Source organism: Mustela erminea, chromosome 8, assembly GCF_009829155.1.
Source record: "Mustela erminea isolate mMusErm1 chromosome 8, mMusErm1.Pri, whole genome shotgun sequence".
In the NCBI taxonomy this organism is placed as follows: Eukaryota; Metazoa; Chordata; class Mammalia; order Carnivora; family Mustelidae; genus Mustela; species Mustela erminea.
In genome coordinates, this window is record NC_045621.1 from 81,055,740 (window position 1) to 81,067,465 (window position 11,726).

Genomic DNA, 11,726 nt, shown 5'->3' on the forward strand with positions numbered 1-11,726 from the left:
GGAAGCAGCCTTGCTCAATGTATCCCAGACATCCTAAGACTGTGACATTTTAGGGGAAGTGGTCATTTCAACTTTGAGAAGTATATAGGAAGTGTGGGAACACTGGACGTTGAAGGAAGAGGGTGAAGAGACAGATGCAAACAGGGAAACCAGGGGCTTTGCAAGACTCACTTTGCCAACCATTCTCCCTCAGATTTTCTCTGGATCTACTGATTTCTTTTCAAGTCATTAAAGCCAATGGCAAGACTGCAGATAGAGTAAAACATAGTGCAAGTCTTGAAAGAATTAGAGGAAAAAACTGCTTCTATTATATGTTGAGAGTCTCTAACTCCGTTTGCTTGAACTATAAAATCTTAACCTTGTAAATCAAATGTAGGTAATTGTAATGGGCTATCCCCCACTTTTAATCCCCATTATTACTCGTTCCATAGGGTTCCAGATTTCTGTATTCTAAATAATGCCATGGGTAGCATCTTTGCTACTCTAGCACGTGGTCTATTCCCCATTATTTTCTTAGAATAAACTCAGATGCAGGAAAAAAAGAAAATGAAAAGACCTTGTCTTCCACTGGGTAGCCCAGAAAGAATGTGGGGTTTTCCTTTCCCTAGAATTGTGTCATAAAGTTATGATGTAAGTATTTCCTGGGATCCTTTGTTTTTCTCTGCTCTCACTCAAGAGGGAAAGAAAAGAATCTCTCTTGGTCCTTCCCTCCTGCAGGACTGATTACGCCAAAAATATCAAGTCCAGATAAAATAAGGAAACATTTGAGTTTCCCATGAAAATACAACCCATCTCTTTTTACCACATGAGACTTGTGAACAAGATATCTTTTCTAACCTTAATTTACACTGCAAATTCAACATCTCCCACTAATAATGCACACTCTAAATATGGCCAAAGAAAGAGTCATAAACTCCAAATTAATTACTGGTTTATTTGGGAGAATTCATTAATTTAATATATACTGTGTCTAATATTTATTGGGTATTCTACATTCTGGGATTATAGAGTAAAGAAAACAAATGAAAACAATATTTGATATTCTGGCTCAATATATTTCTGGTATATTCCATCTCAGTATTTTTGGAAAAAGAAACGGATCAAGAAAAATTAATACTAAGGTTCAATTTAAGATCCAACTCATTAAAGGTAGCTCATTAACACTGTCGCCTCAGCACAGTTCAAGTTTCTTTTAGTAATAGAGTGCTTGGGAACTCTCTACTCCAAAAGGAAACAACAAAAATGTAACACATGAACTTTTTTTGTTTTTGTTACTCACCAGGTCCTGAAACCCCAGAATTGTTCTGGACATTTTTCTTTTCTGATACGTAATATCTTCCCAGGTTTTTTGATCCTACTTACAAAATACTTTTCACATCAGTCCCATCTTCTTCATCATGCCTATGGCCAGAGCTTCAGTTCAGGTCCTTAATTTTTGGTTGGACTATTGCCATTGCTTCTAAACTGGTCTGCCTGCCTCCGGTCTCTTTTCATTCCAATACTTCTGTCTTATAATTTTCCAAAACAGAGATCTGAGCCTATAGTTCTACAGTTGGAAACCTTGAATGGTTCTCACTGCTTGCAGGATATAGCTGAATTTTTTTTTTTATCAGTACATATGAGGAAATACAGTATTCTAGTGGGAAAATGAGAAAATAAGCCCCAGGATTTTGCATTAAGGCCATCTGTACCAGAAAAGTGCACCCCTTCTGAAAAACAGCCCCTGGCATATTGGCTGAGACCTGCTAGAGGCAGAATGCTTGCGTCTGCTAGCAAGTGATCATGCATTCAGAACTGCCTGTTATAAACTGGGTTCTATTTGATCTAATCATTCACAAAGGCATTTGTATCTACCAGAACCTCAGCCAGCATCATCACCTGAGGCCTTAAGAAATGCCTGATGCACACGCATGGAATTCTGCACAACCCAGCATCTAACCAGAACCCACTTCCCAGAAAAGGGGTGTGGCACGGAGCCCAAGACTATGGAGCTGGTCCCACCAAATGCTGAAGGTAGGGCTGAAGCACCAGCTCAGAGGCAATACTTTGAAAGGATGGGGTGCCAGCCTCAGGAGGCAGCATATACATCAGGTCAGGGTCCTCCATATGATGCTGTGTTCTGATTAGGAAGAATACATGAGTCCAAAGACCAAGGGGTAAAAGCACAAGCGAGCAGTCTCTCTGACCTTTGCCCCCTGCAACTCTGAGCTCTGCGATCTTCAAAGTCCTCATTTACAAAATGGCACAATTTTATCAAAGGACATGGCAAGGCCCCACCAAACCACAAGTTTCAGCTCACACCTGGGCACCTGGGACTCTTTGTGTCCAGAGACCAACAGAAAGCCATACTGGCAGGGATAACTGGTCCCACATAGGAGGAGGAGGCAAGGCTACTTTTACGCTATAAAGGCAGAGAGGAATGTAGGAAACCTACGTGATTCCTAGAGGTGCTTCCTGGCACCCCTTACCCCAGTGTGGCTGTGAAAATACACATGCAGCAGTCCCAGTCTGAAAAAGGGATGATCATCAAGGTTCCAAACCCCCACGAATGAAGATTTGGGTTACACCACTAGGAAAACCATGAAGACCTACCAAAGAGATAATCAAGGATGTGAGAAACTCAGAATGGATTGCAGGAGGGAGAGAGTAAGCACCCATTGCAATCCCCAAATCAATTGCAGCGAGGATGGGGTATCATTTGTCCAACCAACCTTCATCTTCTGAGTTTCCTCTCAGGAAAAGCAGCATACAGGAACCAGAGGGGTGCTCCTCTTTGAACTTACATGGAGAAGGAGGTCTGTGGGGCATGAAAGGCAGACTGTAGCAGCATGAGAATAAACCTCATAATCTCTGACTGTAGGAAGCACAATTAACCTACAGCCCTAGCTGCACTCCCAAATCTATCACCACTTTCATACTGAGGCCACACTTCCAGAAGGTTCCTCCTAGCCAATGAGCATGGCAGGGATCCTAAAGCTGGCTCCTTTTCTGGGAATACAGGAGACTCCTCCATTAAGTGACTTTGGCTGGAGGGTGCCCCATCTTCCTCACTAAACTTTCTGGGAATGGACTACAGGCTAAGGTCCTCCGTCTTTCCCTCTCTCCCTCCCTCCCAAGGGATGGGCCTTTCAACTGCTTCTGCCAACTCTCCCAGCCTCCCCAGTCCCTCCCTCTTCCCCTCACAGGTATGTAATAAATCTCTTACACATCTAATCCCATCTCTGCACCTGCTTCACTGTCTTCCTGATCTGTCTCTACCATCTCTCTAGGCTCACCCCCTCCTTGCTCCCGGCAACCCCCCAGTCCTCTGTGCACTCCACAGACACCACTAATGAACATGCTGCTTTCTTCATCCAAACCTGGGAAAATCTACGACTCTCTTTGTCTAGACTGCCTTTCCCCGTTTTCTTTCTCTCAGGGGACTAAGGTTTGGCAGCCAGGATAAGGAACACTCCTTGGCCTGGCCCTGTTTTCACTACTTCTGGTTTTGCATGACCAGTTCAAGGGGATCTGCCTGACTACAGAATATAGCTTCCTTCCTATCCTATACCAAGTTGGAGGGCCTCATATATTTATCCCATATGGGACGCGTCCCACAAAGTGTCTCTCCTGCTGGACAGTGATCGCCCCCAGACTGCGTCCATTGGTAAGGAACAGTCACTACTCAGCTCCAGCCGAATACTGACATGAGGCCTCATAAGGCAAGATGTGTTGCGTTTCTGAAAAACCTTTGAAATTCAGATTTTCATTGTGAGTGCTGTATTTTAAAAGTTATAAGTGATTCAAAATTTAAACAAAACCCAACAGGAGGTCACACACAGACTATCCACTGACTGCTATGGTTATTCCTGCCGGCTTCTGCCCACCACTCTCAAACACAAGAATGACTACGACCATCACCCTTACGGATGGTCCCCGTAGGTCTGAATGCTGGAGGCTCAGCGCACAGTGATGTCTCCAAGAGCTGCAGTACTCTCTTAAGGAAATTCACCAGTACATTTTAGATTTTGTCCTCTTAATTCCTGAAGTATTTCATAACTTCATGCTACCGCAGACTGTATTAGCCTCACCAAAGAGGCAACTAATTCATTGTCTTGCTCTACGAATATTTGAGGACTTAACATGGGTAAACCCTGTGCTATGCCTGGAGGTTCAGACCTGAATAATCGAGCCCTTCTCATTGAGAAAAATCACAATTAAGTAGAAGAGACAGAGATGTAGAAGATACAATGTTCTGTTGTTTGAGATTTTATTAATATATTTATTCTCTACTAAAGGCAAGTATCTTGATCTTTCAAGGAATATTAGTATCTTTCAAACAAAAAATAAAAGAGAAAATATATAAAAAAATATATATTTAAATATATATTTAATATAATAATATAAATATATATTTAAAATATATCTTTTCAAATAAATTATATATATTTAAAGTTAAAAATAGGGGCGCCTGGGTGGCTCAGTGGGTTAAAGCCTCTGCCTTTGGCTCAGGTCATGATCCCAGGTTCCTGGGATGGAACCCCACATCTGGTTCTCTGCTCCGCAGGGAGCCTGCTTCCTTTCCTCTCTCTCTGCCTGCCTCTCTGCCTACTTGTGATCTCTGTCTGTGAAATAAATTTTTTAAAAAATTAAATTTAATTTAAAATAAGTTACATATGTAATTAAACAAATTATATATTTAAAATATGTTTAAGGGGCGCCTGGGTGGCTCAGTGGGTTAAGCCGCTGCCTTCGGCTCAGGTCATGATCTCAGGGTCCTGGGATCGAGTCCCGCATCAGGCTCTCTGCTTGGCAGGGAGCCTGCTTCCCTCTCTCCCTCTCTCTGCCTGCCTCTCCATCTACTTGTGATTTCTCTCTGTCAAATAAATAAATAAAGTCTTTAAAAAAAAAAAAATATATATATATGTTTAAAATATATATATAAATAAAACTATACACACACACACAAATATATGTATATATGTATACATGTATACATGTATATAAGGTGTTTCAAGAAACACCTTAAACCATAACTTGGCTATTTGGAAGATTTTAACGAATGAGAAATCTTTTCATTTTAAAGTTTTATAAGCTAAATGAGGATTTAGAAAATATTAATAAATATCTGGTAGAAAATGCTTTAATAAAATCACTTCAAAACCGTTTCTCACTCTTACATTCTGAAATTTATTTTTCTGAATAGTGGCATAAAATATAAATTAATTTGGGGAAGAAGACAAAAAGTATAATACAATTTTCTTAACTGAATACCTACACTATCAAGTTTCCATTGCTTATTAAGTCCTATTTCTAATGATGTAAATTTGTAAAGAAACATGAATACAACAGCTAGTTCCAGGGAGACTTGGCCATAGATTCTGAGATTGCTGAAGACCTATCTGCACATTGTAAAGATAAAACTAGCTACCCTTGGCCCTGTCCCTAACTTAAGCACATCTGCACTCAGCTAGTCCAAATTGTGTTCTCATCATGTGGTGAGATGTGGTGTATGGATGGAGCCCCAAATTAGAGTGAACCTGGAGATTGTTCCAAATACTTCTTTCCGTCTTTCCCTCAAGTCCCCAATCACACTGCAAATCAATTGCCTAGTACCGTTCCAGTGCTACAAAGCAGATATCTGAACTTCACTTTCCTAATAACCCTGGCCAGCACTTTGAAACTCACAAATTGAAGCTGCTCTGTGTCTCTGAGTACTGGGAGAATTTTAACAACTGGATTGAAAGGCCAATCAAATGGTAAACTCCCAGGGGAAATGCTCATGCCAGAGAATAGATTAACTGTTAGCTGATTTCAAGAACAAATGGAAAGTGCAAATCTCGGAGAAACGAGTGGGAAAGTAGAATAAAATAAGTGGGATAGAACAACTGAAAGAATTCGGGCCACAGAAATCATGGTTTGGTAAGTCTGTAACACAGTAGGAAGAGGAAATCCTTTTTTCCTCCTGATTCTTTTTTTTTTTTTTTAAGTCAGGTTTTATTTTTCTTTATACATGATAAAATTTGGGCAGGTTTATTCTCTCCATCTATTTTCCTGTATAATGTGATAAATGAGGGGGTAGGAAACGTACCGGGAACTTGCAAATTTGACCTCTTCCTTCCCTTAGTCCAGGCTTACCTGAGCAAGGAAAGGGGACAGGCAAGGATGCTGGGTTCAGGATTACTGGGCACCAGAAGATATCTGGAGGACCTTGCTGGACAATCGCCTAAATAGTCTCAGTTTGCCTTGTGTGAAGAGAAAACCAACTGTTTGATGATGCTTAACGATATGTTAAACTTTTATAAAGTCAGAGAGAAAGGAAAATGCAAGCCACGGGAGAGATCGTTGGAGATGAGTGTGACATTATCAAAAACAATGAAATGCAAGGGAAATTAAGAATACCAGAAACCTAGCAAAATATTGTTACTATGTTTCATCTTAAAATTTAGTTCTGGGCTTCCTGGATCAAAGGGGAGCATGAGTTCCTGCTTATGAAAGAAGTAAATTTCACTGGCATGTAATTCACAAATAGAAATTCTCCTGGAAGTATTTATTATCTACATTACCTACCTTTCATTTTCATTCCCACCACATGAGACAGTTTGGATCCTAATATGAAATGAATTTTTATCCACAATTTTTTAGATTAAAAAATGGAAAAAGTTGACAATATTTTGGCTCCTAATTATCACAGTGCTCACAATGCAGTCTTGAATATTTATTCCCTGTTAACTTGATAAAAAGAAAAGAGACACTGCTGGTTTAAGAGATCTCTCCTGGACACTGTAGTGTGTTTATAGCATTTACAGACCACAGTCCCAATGCGATCAATCATCAACATTATCTGAAAAAGTAGACTATTGCAGAAAAAACTCAGGAAGTCTAAGGTAAAATCAGAAAATCTGTATTAAAACAACAACAGCACCAAATACAAATTCCGTGGGGTTTAAAGATTTTCAGGTTTGGGATTAGATCAAGAAAAACATGGATAGGGTCCCTGGGTGGCTTAATTGTTGAGTGTCTGCCTTCGGCTCAGGTCATGATCCCAGGGACCTGGGATGGAGCTGCACATTAAGCTCCCTGCTCAGTGAGAAGCCTGCTTCTTCCTCTCCCACTCCCCTTGCTTGTGTTCCCTCTCTTATTCTCTCTCTATCAAATAAATAAATAAAATCTTAAAAAAAAAAAGCATGGATAAACATCATCCCTAAATAGCAGTTCCCAAAAAATGAAATAAAAATGGACTAATACATCTTTTTAAAATGTTTAACCTTACCAGACTTAAAGAAAAGTGAATCAAAACAATGATTCAAAACAATATAATTTGTTCATCTATAAAACTGGCAAAAATACTTTCATTTAATAATACCCTCTATTAATGGGTGTGTGGGAAAAGGACAATCTCATTTAAGAAGTAAATTAGTTTATCTTTTTTTGGAAGGTAATTAAAAAGTATCTATCAATTTTTTTGTCCTCTTTAATCCAAAAATTCCGTTTCCAACAACTTACCCAGCAGATATATTTCAAGTGTGCCAAGATAATATAGGGGAGAATGTTCATGATAACCTAAATATCTAATAATAACATTCCTTTGTAATACCATACAAAGGAATATTGCGTGACCTTTAATAAAAATAGAAGATCTACATGCTATATTGTGAAGAAAAAAAAGACGCACACAAGAATGTACACTGTGATCCTTTTTGTGTTTTCAGAAAAAGAAATGCATAAATACACACACACACACACACAGGAGCTCTACATGTAGTCTTTATTTTCTGAAGATACCTAAAAAAATTATTGATAATTATCTTTGGGGAGAGGGACTCCACCGGAGAAGTGAGGGAAGTTTTAACTTCCATTTTATATGTTTCTATACTGTTTGTATTTTCTCACCACGTACAGAGAATCAAGGGCATGATGGAGTTTTCTGCAAGATCTGTTTAATTCCATGCTGGCTTCCCTCACTCTCTAGCACATATCTTAGTCAAATACTTCTGTCAATCACTATGTGAGTGAGTCAATTTATTTCAGATTATATCCCACCCATGCTGCCAACCCACTTACTAGAAAAATGGATTTGAGAAGGCCTATAATAAAAGACTCATAGTAAGGCTATTAAATAAAAGAAGCAAATAAAATTCATGGGAAGGAAGAGGAAATAAAAAGCCCAAGCAAATGTATTGACTATGACTGAGCAGTCAGCATGGCTCCAAATTTCCTAAAGAAAAAGGCCAAAGTAGAAACACGATGGTTGATGTCATTCTTATTGCCTGGAAAAAGATTTCATGCCTGTTTGTCAAAGATTTTTTTTTACTTAGTGCTGAATTTTAAGAGCCATGATCCAAGGCACTTTGAAAACATCTGGATTTTATGGCCTTAGTTTCTCAAATTTGACCATGCATCAAAATCACCCAGAGGACTTGTGAAAACACAGATTTTGGGGTTTCACTCACAGGATTTCTGATTGAGTAAGTATGGGTGGAGCCTGGGACTTTTCATTTCTAACAGGTTTCCTAGGTGATGCTGATGCTGCTAACTCCAAGACTGTACTTTGGGCACAGAGATCTTTGACCAACCCTTCATTCATTAGCCCTTAATGGTTAATGACTTCATCAGTAGTTCTACTGAGGATCTGGAGATGCTCTTCACATAAGCATTCCAGTGGAAGTTTGAAATGTCACCCAGTTTCTTATGATCTAATCAGAAAAAAAGATGGAAATCAAGACAGCTATAGACATAAATGTATTGCACATGACTTGGGCCTTCTAAATACAAATTCATTCCACATCACATGCCCCTGATAGGGCTTAGACAGGAACTCATAATGCAAATTCATGACTGGCATTAGCAATAGCTTCATTTTATCCACACAGGAGACTGGTCTCCTGCCAACATCCAAAATATATTATCATTCAATTCCAAAATCAAGAATCAATGACCTTTAGACAATCTGCACTCTTTTTTTTTTTTCCCTATTGACACAGGGAATAGAGGATTAACTGTACCAGGAATTAACATAGGACCTTTCTCCTGGAGAGGTAAGAGTTCAAAATACTTTTCAGATAAACAACCTTATTTATCTTCCACTACCCTTGGGTTGAGCGGGGGCGGGCAGTGCAGGTAGCAGTGGTGTGTAAGCTGTGCGTTCATTATAGCACTGGATTTCTATGTCTGAGGCCTCTGTCTCTGATCCCTACTTGGTTCGTGGATCCCAAAGCACTCAGTGCCTTAGGAAATAATTGGTGCACTTACCAGCTGCACTCAGATAAAGATCACACACACACACACACACACACGCACACGCACAAAGACATTTGCATGTACAATGATACTAACAACCAATATGTTTGACAAGATTAAAAACATCTAAAAATACATCCAACAGATTCTCTTATAAATGTATACATTATACCTCAACCAGGGAAAAATTTTTTTAAAAAAGAACACTTTTTAAAAAACTAAAAATGCTCTGAGATCCCCAAATTTCAGTAAGCTTGTTTTCAACAGTTCAGGTGTTTTAAATAAGCACCTAATGTGCACCAAGTACTGTTTCCAGGAACTGGGATTAAAAGTTGTACACAAACCCTACTCTGACAATACTTACAACATCCATCATAAAACAGATCATTCCAGATGACGGGGATAGGTTAGGTGTAATATTAGCTGTATAACTAAACAGTGCACAGAGAATGAATGGTCACTTTACCCCTCCTGGGGAGGGTCCCAGGGGGCTTCCTGGGGCTGAAGATACAGACAGAGACCTGACAGGAGAGCAGGAGACAGGTGCAACGAAGACAGAGGGGAATGGCCAACGACCCTGGGCTAGGCTGAAGGTTACATACCCAAAATCCAATCACTCCTTCTTTGTTACAAACAGAAACTCAATTTTGTTCCGTGCAGCATCTGGCCTGACTGGAAATACACTTCCCAGAATTTCCTACAGCCACGGTGATCATGTGACACAGTCTGGGATAATGAGATGCAAATGACAGCCACAGTAGGGCTTGGAGGAAAGCTGATACCTCACCTGTGGTCTTCTAGCTGCCTGCAATACAGATGAGGCCAGAGGTGTGAGTGTCATTTGGGGAATGAGTAGGAAGATGGAACAAAGTGGTCTCTCAGAGCTGTCACATCTGCCCTGGATTGCCAGCTTCCAGTCTTCTTATTAATGAGAAAAGACAGTGCCTGTTAGGTGTAGCCCCTGGACTGTTGATGCATCCAGATGGATGCAAACAGAACCCCATTTTATATACATAGGCAAGACTCTTGATGCATTACTATTAGTTTTGTTTGCAAATCTTAGAGCAAAACGCTAACATTCCTGAATCCTTCACTTTTACCAAAACGTGAAATTAAGGATGTCCTGGCACTGTAAAAAAAAGTACTGTTATAATGAAGCAGCAAACACTATTAACAATTTTGTTAGCAGGGGTGCCTGGGTGGCTCAGTGGGTCAAAGCCTCTGCCTTCAGCTCGGATCATGATCCCAGGGTCCTGGGATGGAGCCCTGCATCAGGCTCCCTGCTCAGCTCCCTGCTCAGCTCTCTCTCTGCCTGCCTCTCTGCCTACTTGTGATCTCTGTCAAATAAATAAATAAAATCTTAAAAAAAAAAAAAAGAAAAAAAAACTATCCTTCTGAAAACAAAAACAATTGTGTTAGCAGAAAGTTTAAATATGATATTAAATCCAGAGCTAATAAAACAGGATTTCAATGGCCAATAACATGTGCAGTTTCCTTTGAAAAAAATCACATGAAGACATAATCCCAGGGCTTAAATACAATTTGTTTAGACAAGATTTTTTCCTTTTATCCTCCAGAAAAAGAGCTATGAAATTTTTCTCCTCCGTGTCCTCCTTCTTTCTCTCCCTCTCTCTCTTTCACACACACACACACACACACACACACACACACACACACACGCTGCCTTTTGTTGGTTTCTTACACACAATCACAATCACATAATTCATAGTCTCAAACACAGACGTTGCTTTCCTTTTGCTACAGAAACAGCAGCTGAGACCGATCATCAGCAGAGAACCTTGCATGCAACATTATAAAGGCTGTTTCTTTGTTACGCGTGGGAGGGGAGGAATATATTAAGAGCCAGATACCCTCTGAGGGTGGAGTAAGCAGAGGAACCACAGCACTCCCCCCACCCCACCCCCACCCCCACCCCCGGCACAGATCACTCCACATTCCTTTGGGTCTAAAGGCATCAGGTGGTTGTCCTGGGACTTCCCTATCAGCACCTCCAGGCCCTCTTCAGCTGAAGAAGATAGGGACTGGCCTGAAGGTGTGGGGTGCTGATGCTCCAGTCCTGGCTAAGTCACTGTTCCCCATGGACAATCACACGGGCTTCTCTACCTGGGCGGGAAGGGGGTTGACCTGTATCAGTTATTCTAAACCTCTAGGGGGTTTTGTTGACCAGTAAAATTTAACTTGAGAATAAAAAACTACATTGCAACAATGTTTTGCCAATGTTGCATTTTTCTTTATAAGACCATAACAAATAAAGCAACAACAAAAGTTAAAACAGACATAATGTTCCCAACCACACTTTATTGGGAAGATGGATCCTTTTTTTTTTTTTAAGATTTTATTTATTTATTTGCCAGAGAGAGAGAGAGAAAGAGAGCAAGTGAGCACAGGCAGGCAGAGTGGCAGCAGAGGCAGAGGGAGAAGCAGGCTCCCTGCTGAGTAAGGAGCCCGATGTGGGACCCACGCCGCTGGGATCATGACCTGAGCTG

General features: G+C 40.3%; 1 protein-coding gene across 8 annotated transcripts in view; it reads right to left on the reverse strand.

The window, feature by feature from the left end:
- Positions 1-11,726, reverse strand: part of LYPD6 (LY6/PLAUR domain containing 6) — a 121,277-nt gene that overhangs the window by 41,714 nt on the left and 67,837 nt on the right. Inside the window, exon 1 of one of the 8 annotated variants that reach the window (XM_032356175.1) lies at positions 2,712-2,735. The exons of 6 other annotated variants lie outside the window; for them this stretch is intronic. The gene's annotated coding sequence lies outside the window, so the exon portion shown is untranslated. Of the gene's footprint in view, positions 1-2,711; positions 2,736-11,726 lie in introns of those variants that run through there. One more of the 8 variants, XM_032356177.1, reaches the window with a different exon arrangement.